The sequence below is a fragment of the Podarcis vaucheri genome (genome assembly GCF_965113315.1).
Source record: "Podarcis vaucheri genome assembly, chromosome: 4".
Lineage (NCBI taxonomy): Eukaryota > Metazoa > Chordata > Lepidosauria > Squamata > Lacertidae > Podarcis > Podarcis vaucheri.
The window spans coordinates 47,710,931-47,730,513 of record NC_138762.1 but is presented as its reverse complement, the minus strand read 5'-3'; the positions used below and the strand labels follow the sequence as shown (position 1 = coordinate 47,730,513).

The 19,583-nt window shown below is 39.8% G+C and overlaps 1 protein-coding gene across 1 annotated transcript in view; it reads right to left on the bottom strand.

Moving 5' to 3' along the window:
* The window catches only part of ROBO1 (roundabout guidance receptor 1), a gene marked incomplete at its 3' end in the record, with an annotated part of 602,172 nt that overhangs the window by 105,083 nt on the left and 477,506 nt on the right, over nucleotides 1–19,583 (bottom strand). The gene's annotated exons all lie outside the window — the stretch shown is intronic.

Here is a 19,583-nt window from a genome sequence, read left to right as displayed (position 1 = left end):
TCCACAATAAATGGAATGCACAACCAAATGCTGTATATTTTAGGTATTTTATTGCTGCATTATATCTATATCTATATCTATATCTATATCTATATCTATATATATCTATATCTATATATCTATATCTATCTATCTATCTATCTATCTATATATATATATATATATATATGCAGGTTTTGGTGTCTTCGGGTGTCTTCCCGTGTAAGAGTCGGGGTGTCTGGGCGACGTTTCGACGAGGTCTCACTCGTCATCTTCAGGCTGGTGCTTTCGGCTTCTTGTTACTCCCGGTCCGGGCGGAGTTGAAGAAGCTCCACAATCGGGCGGCCCCCCCGAGCATTGCGGGCGCCGCCATCTTCGCAGCCACAACCCGTCATGACAGAGCTCTGTTCCAGTAACAAGAAGCCGAAAGCACCAGCCTGAAGATGACGAGTGAGACCTCGTCGAAACGTCGCACAGACACCCCGACTCTTACACGGGAATACACCCGAAGACACCAAAACCTGCATATATATATCCAAAAACAGGGTTACGAAGCTAATCCAAAAAGAAACACCCCCCAAAAACCAAGACACAGAAGAAAACAATGGCATGGCCCTCCTTCCTTATATCAAGGGCACTACAGACAAAATCAGCAAAATCCTCCATAAACACAATATCAAAACAGCCTTCTGCACCAACCAAAAAATAGCCAATATCCTCAGAAACCCAAAAGACAAAATCCAGCTGGAAAACCAAGGGGTCTATGAAATACCCTGCAAAGTCTGCCCAGCCACGTACATTGGACAAACAAACAGACGAATAAATGCACGTATCGCAGAACACAAGAATGCCGTCAAAAAAGAAGAAAAAACTTCCTCTCTTTTCCAACACATGAAAGAAACAGGACACGAAATTAATTTTGCAGATTCCAAATTGCTCTTTAACATGGAACATCACCACAAGAGAATAATCATGGAAGCCATCGAGATAGAGAAACACCCTCACAACATGAACAAGCGTGACGACACGTCCCGCCTGCCAGACATCTGGAAATTAGCCCTCCCCACAAAAACCGACACCAGAACCAGAGGCACACAGAACGCCGTCACCAATCAACCACACCAGACCCAAACCCAGATCCTCTCCACAGACATATTACAGACTCCATCCAGTAGCCAAACTATAGTGGCACCTCCGGATGCTGCACCCCCCTGCAATCCCTACACAGATCTGGCTGGCACAAGGCACAAAACCACAGCTCGCCCCTATACACGAAGCCAAGCCAGAGCACAACTAAATGCAGCACAGCCATCTTCTCAGAAAAACTCTTCACAAGCTCAAGAGGTCAAGACACAAAAGCTTTAGCAACTAATCTACACTTAATGACCCACCCAGTGGTATTCAGAATATCACTCATGAAATCACTCAAGATATCCCTCAAGTAATTAAGGAACAAAAGAAGAAAAGGCACACTAATCTAGGAACTTCCTCTCTGCCCAGAACGTTGGAGGCTATACACCACACCCCTCAACAGTATTTATAGGAACTCAAACACCAGATTCTGCTCTGTTCCAGTAACAAGAAGCCGAAAGCACCAGCCTGAAGATGACGAGTGAGACCTCGTCGAAACGTCGCACAGACACCCCGACTCTTACACGGGAAGACACCCGAAGACACCAAAACCTGCATTCCTGTACCCGTGAAAATCTACGAAAGCAAATATATATATATATATATATATATATATATATATACCTGCATATATATATATATATATATATATATATATATATATGAGAAACACAATGGCAAATACAAAGCCAGCAGATAAGTTTTCTTTATATATTAAGATTTTTATTGTATTGTGAGGTTGATTTATTGGTAAGTTGCTCTGAGTGGTTGGCACATGAGCACTAGAAGAGTGGGACAAAATTTAATAAAATAAATACAAAGTGAGACAAATCTGCTGTACATGAAGGATGGTGATTCCAAGAAGAGCATAAACCTAAAGATCTAAGTCTTATATATCCAAAGTGTGTGCACACGCGCGCGCACACATCCAGAGTATGTTCCATACAAAAAAAGAAAGAGGCTCTTTCTTCTCTGTTCATGATAGAGCACATGGATTCCTGGCATGATGACCATTTAAATACTCTCAACAAATAATCAAATTTACAAGATGCAAAGGTGTAAAACTAAAAAAAATTCATTGTGCTGAATTCCACATATGCTTTGCTTATGTCAGGACTTAAAAACATAGCTTTATAAGAACAGGACTCCTCAAGCTTGGGTCCCCATATGCTGGGCTACATGTCCCATCATCTCTGACCATTGGCCAAGTTAGCTGGGGATAAGGAGTGTTGTAATCCAATGGCTTCTGGGGATCTAAGGTTGAATAGCACTATTAGAAGGCAGACCTAAGTGTTACCCACCATCTATGTCTGAAGAGTTTACTCTCTGAATAGAGTATCCCTCCAAAAGCTGGCTACAAAAAACCCCCTGCAAGGTGCAATGAGACTTCTGTAAAATGTACTCCTGTTAGCAGCTTGTTTTATTAGACTACAAAACAAAACAAAACCCAGCAATGTAATATTTACTGCATTAAAATGTGCTCTTATATCATTTCAGAGTTGTTTGGAGTCAGGAACAGAGCTGTACGTAAGGACGGTCTTATTAAGTTAAGATTATATCAGAAGTTTAAAGTGAAGACGTATTTTGAAAGGATCTCACCATAAAGGGATTTTTTAAAAAATCTAATTAAATGTTTTTACAAATCTCAAGGGCCTTTCATGTCTGGGGAAGCTCATAAAACCTAAGATGAAAACTCCTCAAATATCTGCTTGGATTATTATTATTTTTTAGCACCTTTGAAGCAACAAAGAATTTCAATACCAGCTTAATAAGAGCAAATTAAAGGTAAAGGTAAAGGTACCCCTGCCCGAATGGGCCAGTCTTGACAGACTGTGGGGTTTGTGCGCCCATCTCACATTTATTGGCCGGGGGCCAGCGCTGTCCGGGGACACTTCCGGGTCACGTGGCCAGCGTGACATCGCTGCTCTGGCGAGCCAGAGCCGCACACGGAACGCCGTTTACCTTCCCGCTGGTAAGCGGTACCTATTTATCTACTTGCACCCAGGGGTGCTTTCGAACTGCTAGGTGGGCAGGCGCTGGGACCGAACAACGGGAGCGCACCCCGCCGCGGGGATTCGAACCGCCGACCTTTCGATCGGCAAGCCCTAGGCGTTGAGGCTTTAGCCCACAGCGCCACCCGCGTCCCTAACAGCAAATTACTTGAGTAATTTTTATACTTGTTAGGATAAAGTCTATCTTACAAGTGTATTACCTTGTCTGTAAACTGAGAACATTTTACCAGTTAACCAGCCTTAAGAGGACATCAAAGGACTTGGAATAGATAAAGCAATTCCCCCTCCCCCATTTACTATTAATTATTTTGGCTCTAACATTACATAATGAAAAGTTAACAGAATGTAATCCACTAGAGATTACTCCAAGATAGCAGTCATGGAATTATTTCTACACTGTAAAAGGGATACATAGTTTGGGATTGCCTCGGGCCCTGGCAATCGAACATAAAGCTATAAATTTAAGGATTGCTTCTCTTGCTGAAAAAGCAATTTTCTTCCCTGTCCTTTATACATTGAGTCTCAAAAGTAATCTGAGCATGCATTTCCTTTTGAAAATGTATTAGTAGCATACTTCATAATCCAGTACAGTATGTTCCTTTAGTTATCCAAGGCTAAATTTTCAGCATGTGTCTCTCATTTGGTAAATGAAAAATTGTTTGGAAAGCAAGAAACTAAAATATGAAAAAAAACAAGTGACTATTTCAGTCTGAAGTGCTCCTGCTTAGAGCTCTAGCCAGTAAGGCCTATTTTCAGTTAAATCAGACAAATTATAGCTGGAAAAAGTAGAGATGGAGAATTTCCTTGCATTGCCAAAACAGCTAATTTCAATCCATTGGCTTCCATTGGCAAGTCTTTAAGAGGCCACCTACACTTAAGTTTTTAAGTCTAAAATGTCTGACATTTTTTAAAACAGCTCTTACTGACGGCATTGGAAGTTACCATAGCTCAATGATCCCACACCACAATAAATTATGAAGTTAGAATCAGATGTGACATTATGTAATTCACCCAAAAACATTTTGATTGTGCATTATGCTTCCTAGAATGGAAACAGAAGCAGAAATAGAAGTACACTGAAATCAAAGAAGGAAATGCCAGCTTTTTAGGACCCAGAGATTCCCCTCCATTACCTGGTGTCCAAACACAATACCTTCTAAGTTTTCTGATTTTCCAGGAACAGTCCTGGAATTACAAAAGCTATCCCAACTTCTGATTTGATCCCAGACTATCTCTATTTCCCCTGCCAGTGCTGTCACACGGTGGAAGCTGCGGTGGTTGTGGCTACGAGGGAGCAGCCCATTGCCTCTCCATGGCCACTGCTGCAGCAGTGGCTCATAGTGGCTACAGGAGAACGGAAAAGGAGCAGGAGAGGCTGCCATAAGAAGCTGATGCAATACAAGGTGGCATCTTATGTTGCACCTTTCTGCATCTTTTCCATGGTGAGGCACGGTGACCAGAACTGCACACAGTATTTCAGAAAACTCTGATATTCCAGATATTGGACCCCCATTCTCATCAGTTCCAACCAGCATGACCATTGGTCAGGGATTATGGGAGTTGTGATCCAACAACACTGGCGGGTAGCATATCCTCCATCCTATTTTCACTTCCTTCTCTAATAATCCTCAGCATACACCTTCCTTCATTAGCTGCTAAACATTGGCTCAAATATTTCATTGAGCCATCCACCACAATCATAGTATATCTTCCACCAACAATCACTTCCACCAACATCTTTAGTCCTACAGCACCTGGAAGGCCACAGGTTACTTACCCATGTCTTATAGCAGGATTTCCTTTTTGCTGGAAGGTTATCCATACCTTATTCTATATCAATGTTTCACTTTACAAAGTGATCAAGCAAACATAAGAACATATTACTATGCCAATTTATTGTAGCATTCCTTTCTAAAAGGCACCCTCCTTTCAAAGTTTGTTTAAATGTATTTTAGATCACTTAAAATCTTGATGGGATTTGACATGAACAATTTTCTTCATTAAAATTCTAGGACACTCCCTTTACTCTTCATTTTGAAAAGAAACAGAGCTCGGTGAATAACTAGGTTTCCTCAGATAAGAATGAGGCAACACCAATTTCCACTTAAAAAGGGGAAAGTGCATACAACTGGGGGGGGGGGAGATGCCTCATTATGTCATTTAAACAGTATGGAAGCTGCAGCAATTTCCGGCATCACTCTGGAAGAGTGCCTGATACAATTCCTTCTCGTGCCCTCGTGCCATAGGATAGCTGGCCACAGCTCTGACATCACAAAGGTGGCATCAGAACTGGCTATCAGGCATTTTAAAGAGCTTTATTTATGAGGTTAGAATGGTTTGCTTACATTACATACATTGCTTATATACTAGTAAATTTTTGTTTGCCCTCTGACTTATTTAGGATAGTTTGAAATTACATTAAAACATCCCTTCAAGATTTAAACACCAATAATTATAAGCAACAACCTCACAAAATCCAGGCGCAGAATGCTGGGATGTACTTGACTATTAACAACCCAACCTAATATAATGTGTGTTCAAAACTGTTGAACCACAGGATCAATTCCACCCGCTGACAGATGCCATCTGGACCCCCTGCCTCCAGCCCTCTTTCCCCCTCCCTCCCCCCTGTTTTTATAACAGCTCAGAGGCAGGGGATGAGAGTGAGAGAACAAACCTTACTGTCATACCTCAACCTCATTAGCATTCCCATGCCTTCACCAGCAGAAAGATACAAAGGAAGGTAGACAGACTGCACAATGCTAATGACATAAAGCTACATGCTGCAGTCTCAATTGCAGTTCTTACTGTTCTCCCTGGAGGGAAGATGTGAAACAAGAAAAAAGAAATCCTTCTTTCACTGATCTACAGTCATTGTCATCTAGCCAGCATCTTATTGGACAAGTACAGCTATGTCCTATGAGGCACCAAATGCTGGTGCCCAAAAAAGTAGCATTTCCTAACTTGTGCTTGACTCTGCTCCCAAGTCATTGGATTATTTTCCTTACTCTGAGATCTAATATTTGGAATCAAAAGGTCCTTGCAACTTTTGATTAATTTGGCCTCAACATTCATACTTCTGGCTGTGCCATTTTCCTATCAAAATATTTCTACCAAAGTTCTCATTATTATCACAAGCAATCACAAACCACTGTATTTCTTGTCCACTTCTACTACAATCTGAGATCAATTCTTTTTGGGCAGCTGCTGTGAGCAGAACTGAGAAATGATGCCATTGTAGAATAAGTTATTGGTTAACAGGCGCAAAAATAATTTTTGAATGACTTTTTCAACTCATATAGCCTATAAACCTTATGTTTAAAAAAATAGCTCATTCTCCACTGTGGCACTGTATATAACTTAAGTGGAACAATTTAATTTTTAAAGTTTAAATTGTGCCATGTAAAATGTTGACATAGAAAAATCATTGCTTTCTTTAACACAAGTAACTTTTGATGGCTGTTTGGAAGAACTTCAGCTCTATGCTCTTCTGTGACTATCATTTTAAGATTCTGTACAATTTAGAAGAAATTGGTCAAATTTTTAATTAATTTATGGAGATAAATACCCACAATTGCAAAGCAATGCGTTTTCGGAACACTGTAAATATTTTATTTTATAAAAATATATACCGCCATTTCATAAAATGTATCAAAGCCATTTGCCACAAAAGTACATAAAACCATAAAATTAAAACCATATAAAAAAGACTGAAACCAGACATCCATTAACCATTGTGGAAAGATGTATTCTTATTTGGCTACATAGGCCTGGCAGAATAGAAAAGTTTTCAGCTGGTATTTAATGGCTGAAGCAGAAGGCAGAAATAGAAGAGTAAGAAAAGGCAAAAGCAAAGAGCAAATCCAACATTAGATATAAAAGAAAACATAGTGATCAATCAAGGTAGTCAATCTTGTGGACATGCACCTGATTTCCTTCTTACTGTCTTTTAGGCAGAAATGGAGAATGTTTTTATTCGAACAGTTGCTCTGTAATTGCAGGGCTGAAGGGCACATCATTCTAGCCTTTGCCATGGTTTAAGGGACACTGGAAAGTTGTTCCTCCTATGGCAAGGAGGAAACCAAGTGGCCCCATCTGCCAGCCAAAGAAGGAACAGCTGCAGAGGGCTTGCTTACTCCCTCCCTGCCAAAAGAACTAGAGAAAAGCACCTGAATTTGCTTTAACCCTCTCTTCCTTTTGTGTTGTCTCTTTTGGATTGGAAGCCTGAGGGCAAAGATAGTCTGCTTATTGATCACTGTAAGCTGCTCTGGGAGCCTTTTTCAGCTGACAAGCAGGGTAACCATACTTTACAAATAGTGTTATAGCTGGAGTACCAGAGTCTGTTAGTGAATATCAGAAACTAATAAATATTTGGAGTATTGAAAGGAGGATTTCAAGCCAGTAGGAAAACACATTCCAAGCTACATTTGGGATAGAGATCATTAAAATGACAAAAGGATGACCCATCATAGAGATATTCCTGGGTCTGTGCAGAGTTGTCATGGTTACCACGGGCACAGAAAGGTTGAGGATTGAAAATGTGGAGAAACTGTGCTCAAATGAAAATTTGTGCCTTTTTAAAAACTAGGCCTGGTGTGGCAGATGGATGGGGAGGAGTTGCTTGGAGCGAGGCTTCTCTGGGAACAAGAAAGTAGGAAGAACGCCATGTGGTGGCTGAAGGGCACCAGCCCTTAGAGCTGGCTGGGAAGCAGGAACAAAGGGATGGTACTTAGAATGGCTGTATCTGAAATGCTGGGCTGCTATGAAGCAGCCTATACTACGAAGGGAGCCAGCGTGGTGTAGTGGTTAAGAGTGGTTAAGAGTAGTCTCGTAATCTGCTGAACCAGGTTTGCTTCCCTGCTCCTCCACATGCAGCTGCTGGGTGACCTTGGGCCAGTCACACTTCTTTGAAGTCTCTCAGCCCCACTCACCTCACAGAGTGTTTGTTGTGGGGGAGGAAGGGAAAGGAGAATGTTAGCCGCTTTGAGACTCCTTAAGGGGATTGAAAGGCGGGATATCAAGTCCAAACTCCTCCTCCTCTTCTTCTTCTATGAAGAGCAAGCTGCTCTTGAAATGACAGTGCTGTAGGATCTGCACCCCCTTCATTTATACTAAGGTGTAAATACGTGTTATTAAGCCATATTTCTTAAAGACACTACTGCCACCACCATGTATTGATTCTCAACGGAAACACAACAGTGAGTGAACACCTGGAACCCTCTAGCATCTTGTGTACCACTCGGCAGAGATGGGGTGTGTGTGGCAAGCAGCCTTTGTAACAATAGTTTGCTAATGATGTTAATGCTTGCTGCTTCAAACTGTTATTTGTTTTACTCTGTTGTTTTCACATTTTAATTGTTATTTACCATATTGCTATTTCCATTTTTGTAAGATGCTCTTGGTGCCATTGAGTAGAAATATTAAGACAACAGCGGGAACCACCATTTTCCTGTTTTTTGCTGAATAAAAATGGGCAGATTTCAGGAACAGATGCCTCTTAGGATGTTCACAAGACATCTATCATAGAACCCTAAAATCAATTTCTGTGCACCGAGGTTCAGTTTCAGCTGCAATGTTTAACAACCATTGATACTGCTTCTTAAATTTCTCTAAACCTTACTTAAATTTCTTATTTTTTCCTAATCCTTTTAAAATGCATATTAAGCTTTAAAGGACTAGCTTGCATCCAGCTATTGGCTACAGAATGAACATCAATTATTCTGTTATCACCAGGTTGGATACTGTTCCAACTACATTGCTCTGTGACCATAAAAATGAGGGAAGAAAGCCTTATGAAGGGCCAATCTTACCTCCAGCCTAGCAGAAAAACCAGGAAGGCAAGACTAGTTTGGTCCAACGCAAATATCTGATTTAATGTTCACAATGCTTATTGGCATGCAAAGAACAGGATACATATTTTAGGAGTGAATCAGCTCACTTTTTCTTACAGCACTGTCAAACTGATCTCACTCCTTCACAGTTTCTCTTTACTCACCTTTCCTTGTATGTCATTACTTGTTTGTAAACCTAACGGCAGGATCAGTATCCTAATTTTATTTATGTGCAAGTCTGCATCAGTTCTGTGTATTAAATCTTAACTGCTGCGAGCAGCTTTAGGGGATTCCATCCCCCTTGAAAAGTAGGATATAAATATAATAAATGAATAAATAGTACAAGTTGGTTTATAGTGCTGTATTAAAAATAAGCATTACAACACTATTAGAATGTATACAGGGCAGTATTCAATGGAATATTTGTGCAATCCAAGGATTAGTGGTAGTGCAACAAAATATCCTCCTTCTCTTCACCCTGTCCCATTCCCAAACCTGCTCTGGAGGATTGGGGGGAACCCCCAGAGCAGGTATGGGGGGGTCATAGGGGGAGATGTTCAATTGATGGAACATTGAATACAACTCTCAGCTTAGAAATCTGGGTATTGTCTCATTTTGATGAGAGATATTTTTACTTAAACTACTTTCTTTAAAAAGTAAAAATGAATGAATTAAAAATAATAATAAGTAACTATGGAATCTACAGTATTTACTACTGTAATGATATAAACAAAATGATGACCAACATTCAAATACACTAAAGAGCTTCTGACTACAACTGTGTGTTCAAAAGAAGTACTGATTTGAGTCCTGCTGAAAGACCACAGAGCAATCTCATCTCATCATTTCCATTGACAATGGAGCAGAACACACAAAGAACATATAAATGAGGTGGTACATGCAAGAAACACAATGGGGGATATTGTAATAGTTTGAAATTATAGTTTGAAATTATAGCCAAAGAAATATTTTACAGGGAGCTTGTGATAGCTGATTCCTCCCCCCCCCCAGTTACACACAGATCTATTCAGTTGCAGCTTACAGAATGAATCCATTCACTGTACCAAGGAAAATATATTGTCTGTTTTTCAAAATAAATATACAGCTAAATGATTCAAAGCATAAAATACGTCTGTATGCAGCATTCAGTAGCACAGGACAGTTCCAATAAAGGCAGAGTGACCAAAATATTGACTATGATTGCACTATTTCAAACTACTATCTGGAATATTGATTCCAGATGGCTCACATCTATTGCAGTATAGAACATACAGAATCCTGGTGATATCAAAATAAACCATGCAAGGAGGGAGATGCAGCCCAAGATAGGAAAAGAGGTGGTAAGGGAACACCTAGCTACTTTTAATTCAAATCTCCAGGGGCTGATGAGCTGCACCCCAGCATACTAATGGAGCTTGCATATGTAATCTCAAAGCCTCTATATAATCTTTGAGAATTCTTGAACAGAGAACAGAAGAGGTCCCTGCAGACTGGAGACGGGCAAATATTGTCCCCATCATCAAAAAAGGGGGAAAAAGAAGACCCAGGGTAACTACCAAAGTGTAAGCTGGACATCAATATCAGGAAACGTGCCAGAACAGATAATTAAATGTGTTAAGTATTTATTATTGTCTTTTTATCAATTTCTGTGAAATTCTTACAATAAATAAAAAATTGCATATTCTTATACGAAAGGATGAAATTTTGTATTGCGTAGGACTGAAAAAAATTAAATTTTATCTAATGCTTTGTACATTTTTTTGGCAGAATATTTTCTATTTGTTTCAAAGGTTACACTATAGCAGATCTCATAGCAGATACACTATTGTACATCAGCAACCCATTGTAGCATTCAAGCATTTTGGATAAAGTCCCACAGGAGATTATCATTTTTATCCTATTTTTTGTTTGTACCAATGAAAGAAAATCAGCTGAGAGATTTATTCACTACTTTCTTAGATGACAAAATTATTGCAGCCTGCTTCTTTCACTCTATTGCAATTTGTTTCCTTTACAGACGGCAAAATGACCACAATTCTATTTATATTATCCATTAAAAAAACAAATCTTATGATGGAAAGTCAAATCATTCTTAATCGGTAATAGACAAATCCAGTCATCAACAGAAGCAACTGAATGTTTATGTGCACATATCATGAAAGCATAGGTCACATTAAAGTATCTGGAGATTTAATTAAAAGAAAGATGAAGCATCTTAATGAGAAGCACCACTGCCATAAACAATGGAAATGCACATTATTCCCTAATAGTATAAATAAGCAAGGCATTTGACAAGGTGCCCCATGATATTCTTGTAAAGAAGCTGGTAAAATGCGGTCTTGACTATGCTACCACTCAGTGGATTTGTAACTGGCTGACGGCCCGAACCCAAAGGGTACTCATCAATGGTTCCTCTTCATCCTGGAGAAGAGTGACTAGTGGGGTGCCACAGGGTTCTGTCTTGGGCCCGGTCTTATTCAACATCTTTATCAACGACTTGGATGATGGACTCAAGGGCATCCTGATCAAATTTGCAGATGACACCAAACTGGGAGGGGTGGCTAACACCCCAGAGGACAGGATCACACTTCAAAACGACCTTGACAGATTAGAGAACTGGGCAAAAACAAACAAGATGAATTTTAACAGGGAGAAATGTAAAGTATTGCACTTGGGCAAAAAAAATGAGAGGCACAAATACAAGATGGGTGACACCTGGCTTGAGAGCAGTACATGTGAAAAGGATCTAGGAGTCTTGGTTGACCACAAACTTGACATGAGCCAACAGTGTGACACGGCAGCTAAAAAAGCCAATGCAATTCTGGGCTGCATCAATAGGAGTATAGCATCTAGATCAAGGGAAGTAATAGTGCCACTGTATTCTGCTCTGGTCAGACCACACCTGGAGTCCAGTGTCCAGTTCTGGGCACCACAATTCAAGAGGGACACTGACAAACTGGAACGTGTCCAGAGGAGGGCAACCAAAATGGTCAAAGGCCTGGAAACGATGCCTTATGAGGAACGGCTAAGGGAGCTGGGCATGTTTAGCCTGCAGAAGAGGAGGTTAAGGGGTGATATGATAGCCATGTTCAAATATATAAAAGGATGTCACATAGAGGAGGGAGAAAGGTTGTTTTCTGCTGCTCCAGAGAAGCGGACACGGAGCAATGGATCCAAACTACAAGAAAGAAGATTCCACCTAAACATTAGGAAGAACTTCCTGACAGTAAGAGCTGTTCGACAGTGGAATTTGCTGCCAAGGAGTGTGGTGGAGTCTCCTACTTTAGAGGTCTTTAAGCAGAGGCTTGACAACCATATGTCAGGAGTGCTCTGATGGTGTTTCCTGCTTGGCAGGGGGTTGGACTCGATGGCCCTTGTGGTCTCTTCCAACTCTATGATTCTATGATTCTATGATTCTATAATTTAAGAATTCTACAGTGGAAATTAATCTACATATCATGTAACACACACAACTATGCCTGTTCCAACTGAATAACGAGCTAAGAAAAAACTCAGGTAGACAATAAAAAATTAGACTGAATAAGAGAGGCAGAGGGGAAAGGGCAAAATGGACTATTAATATTCTTCTGGACTGGAAGATTGGAAATGCTAATAATAAGTAATTAAATGTTAGGCACTAATTTTTCTTATTAATTAAGGAGAGAAATATCAGTGCGAAAGCTCTATTTCATCCAGTACTACCAATGTGAAAACACTATTTTACAGTGCCATCCTATACTTACCTATTCAGAAACAGTCCCTATTAAATTCTAGGTGATTTATTCCCAGACAGTGTGCATAGCAGGGGTGTGAAACCCACAGCCCTCAGTTTCATACTATGCGGCTTCCTATGCCCCCAGGAATCTCACATTAGTTCAGGCACTTGATTGCATAGCTGGTAACTGTGATGCAGCTGCAGCTGCCACTAATGCAAAGAAAAAGTAAATCAACAGAGACTAGCCATTGCATGTGTGAGCTCAGAGAGACCTAGTCACAGAGCTTGCTGGGTAGAGGTCCAGAGCATTCCTTGCTATTACACTCTAGGCATCGTTCTCTGTTGTTTGGACTCACACATTTCCCTGTTGTTCTTTTTTTCAGTATTTCCCGGTGGTGGTGGTTAGATTGCAGCTGGCAGGTATCTTATCAAGAAATGGAGACAATTTTAATTGGACAAAATAAGTCTGCTGCTACTTCTTGGACTGAAAAATGGCGTTGGAGGTGATAAGAGTTAAAGAGATCAGTGGCTGAATTGGGTGTTGGAAGAGTAATCGGGAAAATTAAGCACTGATGTGTATGGAGACAAGGGCAACAGGTGCAAAATGAAAGCAAGTGAATGAATAGAGGGGTCAGGGACAGCAGAGTTACAAAATAACCGATGAGATGCATGGAAGTGTGCTGAGTGAATGAGTGAAAAACAACCAGTGGAGCATGTTGGAAACGCACTCAGCAAGACTTACACATGCTACTGACATTTGTGCAACTGGATGAGTGGTGTGAAAGAATATGTGCATGTGTGTAAAAGACAACGTGAATGGGGGGAAATTGGCAGAAAGAGAGGGGGAAAGGGAGTGTTGCCAGCCATTGTTATAAATCACCTAGGCCACTTCTGCTGAGTGATTGTGGTCCTCAACTTCAAAAAGGCTGCCCATACCTGGTGTACAGGATTGCAGCCTCAATTTTTCAATAACTGTTCTTAGCGGCCTAGCCATTTGTATCTCTGCATTCTGGTAAGGCAGTATTTTTACAAACAGCATGAAGTAAAAAAGATTAGCTGCCATAGGAGTTTTTATTTCCATGCCTATTTCCACAACCTTTGTTCCCAAGATGAGATCTCAACAACCTAGTTCAAAGAGAAAAGATATCCATGGTAACTTAACCTTTCCTTTGAAACTGAAGCTCTAAGTTCAGTATCATCTAGCAAGACAAATTACATGTTATTCAAGTGAATTATTATTATTTAAATCTGAGTTACCATGGAGAGAGAGAGAAATGAAAAGGTGAAACATGTTTATTTCTAACAACTAACATTAGCAAAGTTATCACCAGGATGTTGTAGAAACCTTACCATTCTAATATGTAAATACTAACATCTGCTACTTTGTTCTTGGAGAACAATACAAATGAGTTGCAATAGGTGGTATCCAATTTCGTAGTTAAGAGTCACAATGTATCTCTCAAGATTTGTTAAAGATTATTAATTTTTTAAAACACAGCCCTATTTCACATAAGTGAAGAAGTCCAACTGAATTCAATAGGGCTTACTGCAACCTTAGTGGCCTTAAATTTAAGGCATCTAGGACTACTTAAATTTAAGGCATCAACTATGCTGTCAAAATACCTACATCAAAATGTCTCTGCATGTGAGAATCCATTACTTCTTGGGGAAGGCAAAGCTCTCCCCCTTGCACATTATTACAGTATATCCTGCCTTTCCCCCTGATAGGCATCAAGGCAGTTTACCAGGGGGTGGGGGGAGAACTGCTAAAAACACAGATAATAATTTCAAAACAATTAAACATTAACAAAAGTAAACAATATACATATTTAAAATCTATTAAGCTTTCTGTGTATATGATATTTTGATGTAGGGAATGCAGAAACTATTGATCCCCCATGAACATTATGCTGTGGTACATGGGATTTCTGCTTCAAAAAGGGGCCTAATCTAATATCTCCATTAAAGAAAGCTGCTTGGTATTCAAGGTGATGTAAAGTACAGAAAACAATTGACGAATGATAAGCAACTACATATTAGAAAGAAGAAGAGGAGGAGGAGGAGGAGGAGGAGGAGTTTGGATTTGATATCCCACTTTATCACTACCCGAAGGAGTCTCAAAGCAGCTAAAATTCTCCTTTCCCTTCCTCCCCCAAAACAAACACTCTGTGAGGTGAGTGGGGCTGAGAGACTTCAGAGAAGTGTGACTGGCCCAAGGTCACCCAGCAGCTGCATGTGGAGGAGTGGAGACGCGAACCTGGTTCACCAGATTATGAGTCTACCGCTCTTAACCACTACACCACACTGGTGTAGATAGCTATTCTATCCCATTATATCCCCATTCATAACTACCATTCCTCCAACCTACCTCCAGCTCAGCTATCCAAAGGTTCTTTGGTCTCCAACACAACTATTCATTTTCCCTTGTGCTCTCCAATGCATGGAACACTGTCTTAGAATATGGACATGAGCCTCCTTCCTGTCTCCCCATGCAAATGCATCCACAAACCAGTTTTTCCCTGAAGTTCTTTACTTTGCATTCTCAGTTGTAACCAAGTTTACATAAGAAGTAACCAAGTTTACATAAGTTTAAGTGAAGCTTCATTTGCTTATTTCTATTCCTTGCTACCCTCATCTCTCTCTCTCTCTCTCTCTCTCTCTCTCTCTCTCGTCTTCTGTAATGTCAATTTTACACCGTAAACTCCCTTGGGGCCAGGATCCTATTTGTTTTCTTTGCAAAACTATTTAAAGCGCACTGTACACTGTCAGCTGTATCTTAACGATAACAATAATTGGATGGAAATTAACTGCACTAGGGACAGCCTTAAAAATGGAAACATGAAGAACACTGGAATATTAAATTTAGTGGATTGAGGTCAGAATATCCAGTGGGGCCTATTTCCTGTGATTCTGTTCCTAAATGGCTCAATATTAAAAGCTAAGACGTTAAAATTTGGACTAATCTAGACTGATATGATAGAATGAGCCCTGGTTGACCATTCTGAAGTTGTGGATTGTAGTCCAATAGCTTTTCCCTGACATTAAAATATAGCATGGATGATTTATTGAAGCAATGCAAAGTCCATTCCCATTTCATTAATGTGATTCCTAGCTTTGAATGGATCCTTAAGCCTATTTCTTCCAAACCTTGCAGTTGGGACGTAGTGGGCTGTTGGCAAAGGACATGGCATCACAATACATTTCAAATGAGCATAAAAGCAATTAAGAGATCTTTCTGATTCTCACCTACATAAATAACATATACATATGCATGAGTGTATATACCATTACAAACATTTCCTTTATCTTAGCAGCAGATTGAAGTGAATAAAAAGGTTTGTTACTTTGCAGTGCTGACCTACATTGGCAGCATTTATTTCAGCCACTATTAAAAAACACACACGTTAAAAAGAACACGCCTGAACCATGTAACAGTAGAAATGTCACAAAGGGCAAGTAAAATAAGGTTCCTGTTAATTAAACCCAGCAATTAATATGAAGCACACTGTATTCTGCTATTAATGTGACATTTGGAAATATCAGCAAGATAAATATATGGCTAAGCGTTAAAAGGACGTAGCCTTATTTTATTATATATTTTAATAGAGGGCAAATCTAGTTAAACAGATGGCACTCAGGATTTCTCAATGAATTCAGCATCTGTGTGTACATGTTGCACAAACGCCAATTAAAATGTGTCAGAGTAAATTTAAATCCCTTGCTGATAGAGTGTAAGCCAATCTAGCTGGTGGAGGAGCAAGGTTAAACCTAATCATCCTCTGAACTGGCTGCAAGTTGCTTTCGGGTTGTACATAAATTCCCAGTTAAATAATAAAAACAGAATTCCTATTGATTAGTATTTATTTACATTCATAACTCTGTTTAAGCTCAAAGAAAAATAAATGGTAATGTGTATGGTACAATAAATACCTACTGAATTAAAAAGTCTTCAGCAAAAATGTTTCTGAAGCTGCCTACAAATGCTTCTTCATTGTGGGTAAAAATAGTCTTAATTAGGGAGTTATACCAACAATATCACATTGTATATTCACACATTATTCATATATTGTTCATTGAAACAATTATATTAAGATATTTATTTACCAACAGAACTGGAAACCAAGTGAACATACAAAGAAACTGGAAGTTTACGAGCTGAGTAAGAATTCTACGGAAAGGAAGGCACAAGACATTTTCAGGTGCTTAATTCAGAGATAATGTATGTGTAGATGATATGGCAGGCTTCCCAAACTATGGTAATTCAGTCATTTGTTTAAAAACAACAACCCCTGTGTACAGAAATATATTTATTTATTCAGAATAGTTATAGGCTGCTTAATGATCAAAATATATTGAGTGGTGTGCATAATAAAAGAATTATCAATAACATAGAAATACAATCAGCAAAACTTGTAAAAAAACAAATATATCTAACTAAATCCTATGTCTGGGTAGGTTTTCTGAAATAAAAATGGTTCTCAGAAAGGCTCTAAAACAATATAGCCTGCTTAATGCCAAAGCATAGGTGCTGCTGTACTAAAAGACTAACCCTCACAAATATGGAATGAACATTATATGACACTTTCAAATTATGTCGACCAAAGCAGTCAAACAGGTATGTATGGAGACAAGGAGATCCCTCAAGTAAACCATTCCCAAGCTGTTAAGGGCTTCATATAAAAATAGAAAATCATTGAATTTGGTCCAATAACAAATCAGCAGTTGATGCAGATCTTTGAACAGAAGATCTTACTGTTGATAGCTATTGTGTTTTGGTATTCTGCACTAACTTCAGTTTCCAGACCAGCACAAGGGAAGGCTCACATAAAGTGCATCACAGTAACCTACTGTCAGGGAACTGACATCAGAGCCAGAGACGGAGGCAAGGCTCCCGAATGATGCTGGAGAAGGGCCCAGCAGGGAGAGAGGCAGCTCATCAGCGGGGGAAGGAAATCAGCGTAACACCAGGGATAAAGGAGGGCAGATGGGGGAATCGGCGAGGGGGCTCCAGGACTCCTCGCCGGAAACCAACGGGGAGAGCACAGGTCCTCCGCTACCCACACCCTCCCTGCGCAGAAGACTTCCGCGCAGGGAGAGTAGGAGGAGACTTGGCGTCAAACAGCTTTTATGCTGGAAAAGGTTTAAGAAACGCCCACTGACGGATTCTGCTAGCGACTGAGGCAGCCACGAAGTCCAGACAGAAAAGGTTCAACCAGGCAACCTAGCCAGGAGAGGCGGCAACTTACGCACGAGCAACTCCTATTATTATTACACCTACTATTGAAAGTTACAGATGCCTGGACTACTGTGGTCAAGCTATCCCTGGTCCAGGAATGGTCACAATTATCCACAGGTAAAACTGATAAAAAGTGTTTCTAGCTACTGAGGCCTCCAGTGATGAAGCTGGATCTAGTAGCACCCACAGAATGCATGCCTGCTACTTCAGAGACAGTGCAACCCTATCCAGAGAAGGCAACTGACTGATTTGTCAGACTATTCACTCACATAAGTTTGTCTTGCCAGGATTCAAGCTCCATTTATTCTCTCTCATCCAGCCATCTACCACAGCATCCAGGCACTGTTCTATGATGTGCTTAGCCTTGCCTGATATTTAAGATGTTATGGAAAAATAGAGTTGAGTGTCATCAGAATACTGACGACAACTTGCCTCAACTTTCCCAATGGTCACTCTCAAGGCTTCATATAGCATGGCACTCCATAGCATAACTACCAGGGGAGCTGAAAAGCACTCTCCCAAAGCTATTCTTTGGACTTGGCCTCATAGATAGGATCAATAATATTGTACACTGTGTGTGTGCATGTGTGCGTGTCACATATATGTTAAAAGCAATGTGCCACATTGTCAAGAACACCTAACATCAATCTGACTGAGACAACACTACGAAAACAATTACAGTATTTTCAAGTGTGAATGTGCTAAAAATATTTTTTTATGGGCAGCTAGACAATACATTTCTCAAAAATCCTTCAAGATATTGCTAATTTTTTTGCATTCATCTGCACAGAAAAATACATCATGCTAAGATGTTTTTTATTTAAAAAATCAGTTAAAATTTCTTAATATATTTGGTAACATATTTTTATGTGCACAATATATTCTTTCTGACAAAATAAAAACCCCAGGTGAATCATCTAAAACACCCTTTGGCAAATTTTGCCTAATCAGGGCTTTTCCACTAAATTACCTACCTCAACAGAAACTCGGCTGAATTTTATCCTGGTATCTAACACTGCACATGATCTTTGCTCATGTGAATAATTGCTACGGTGGAAAATTGCAGTAAATATGATGGTACAGATGTTCTTTTTCAGTGGACCAAACAGAATGAAAGGAAACAGTATTTTATGGTTCATTGCAGATTTTATTTAAGATCTGATGTTTAGTTACCAAAATGTTTTGCATGTATCTACTTTCTTTGCAGATAGTTTAGTATAACACTGTAATAATTTGAAATAATATTCATAATAGTGAAGAAAGATAATTAAGGGGTAGCAAGTAAACGATGTCTGGGTTGTTTTATGGTGATTTCTAGTAATATTTTAAAATTACTAGCAAGGGTTTCAAAGCAGAGTATGCATGTGGAAATATAACAGACAAAATAAAATTCAATCATAGATAACACACAGCAGACATGGTTTGTTAAACCAAACAGTAACCAAACATGAATTTTGATTTATAGTGGCACAGTGGCCGCTGGGAAGAGCACAGAAAGAAAAAATGCCATGGTGCATCTGCAGCAGCACAACCGGATGGCTTCATCCGCCCCGGCTGCAACAAAACATGTCTATCCCATACCAGTCTCTACAGTTACAACTGTAACTCTCCAACGGTTTGACTTTACCCCTAAAGGCACATTCCTCCATTGTCTCCCAAGACAGACAGGTGCCAGCAAC